General features: G+C 45.1%; 1 pseudogene; it reads right to left on the reverse strand.

Moving 5' to 3' along the window:
- Positions 1-608: 608 nt before the first annotated feature.
- Positions 609-893, reverse strand: LOC102849397 (annotated as a pseudogene).
- Between the last annotated feature and the right edge of the window lie 218 nt (positions 894-1,111).

Genomic DNA, 1,111 nt, shown 5'->3' on the forward strand with positions numbered 1-1,111 from the left:
AAAAGTTACGTTAACGTGACAGCAGCAAAAAAATAGAATTCTGCAATTACAGCAGCCTTTATGTGTACAATTCTAAAATAAATACTACTTCTGAGCAGCTGTTGCCAGATTTTTAGGATTGATTTAAACATATACACTTTTTCTGCTCTGAGAGCCAGTACTCCATCTTGTCTTGTGAGAGGGTTTTGAAAGAGTCAATGAGCTCGAGTAACTGAGGTGCGTGGTCACTCCTCACGGCAGGCAGGAAGAGTCCAGTTAACTGGGGCACACAGCACACCACACGACACGGGGTGTACCGCAGCTGCTGCAAGTCCTTCACTGTCAGCCCGCTGTCTTTTTCAAAGAGAATGTCCTCCTAAGAGTTTGAGAATTTGGGCGGCCTGTTTCATTTTTGTTAACCTGACTCCCTTGGATGGCGAGTTAGTGGTCAGGGCACCGGCAATTTGGTCACAAGGCAAGTCGAGGATGCAATAAAGAAAGCCTGTTTCTAAAATACCATGTGCTTACTGGAACCACTCAGATTATTTATTTTTAACATAAAACACCTAACTTCAAAGTGAAGGGTCTAATCAAGCAACACTAACAAGACGGAGGCAGCATCTCTTCTTCTAAGACTTATTAGGTTTGGCCCAGTGTTCTCGATAGATGGAATACATCATACCAATAGTCATTGCTCCCACCACAAAGCCTTGGGCCGCTACTCGCATGTGGATCAGGTGGATGGACATTTTCTCATTCCCCCTGTTCTTCAGTTTGTACAATCCGTACGCAACGATTGCAGCAAAGCCCGCCATTCCAGTGGGGACAAATGGTGCCTCTTTAGCTTTTCGTCTCAATTTGGATCCCTGATCTTCATCATATGAAGAAAGTGATACATCTGTGTTGGACGACATTGTGATTGGTTGAAGAATCGCCCACGAGCAAACACACCACGTACGGTCCCACCGGTCCACGACCCCTTCTAAACCCAGCCTGGACTTCTGGCAGTTCTCTGCTGATGTACTGTTCCAGTCGTTTTGGATAATCTTCAGTAGAATCTTGCTTGCATGTGAAATCAATGATATTGTTCTGTAGTTTCCACACTCAGTTGGGTCGCCTTTCTTTGGGATGG

The sequence above is a fragment of the Elephantulus edwardii genome, unplaced genomic scaffold (genome assembly GCF_000299155.1).
Source record: "Elephantulus edwardii isolate Elephantulus edwardi_28Jun2011 unplaced genomic scaffold, EleEdw1.0 scaffold00009, whole genome shotgun sequence".
Lineage (NCBI taxonomy): Eukaryota > Metazoa > Chordata > Mammalia > Macroscelidea > Macroscelididae > Elephantulus > Elephantulus edwardii.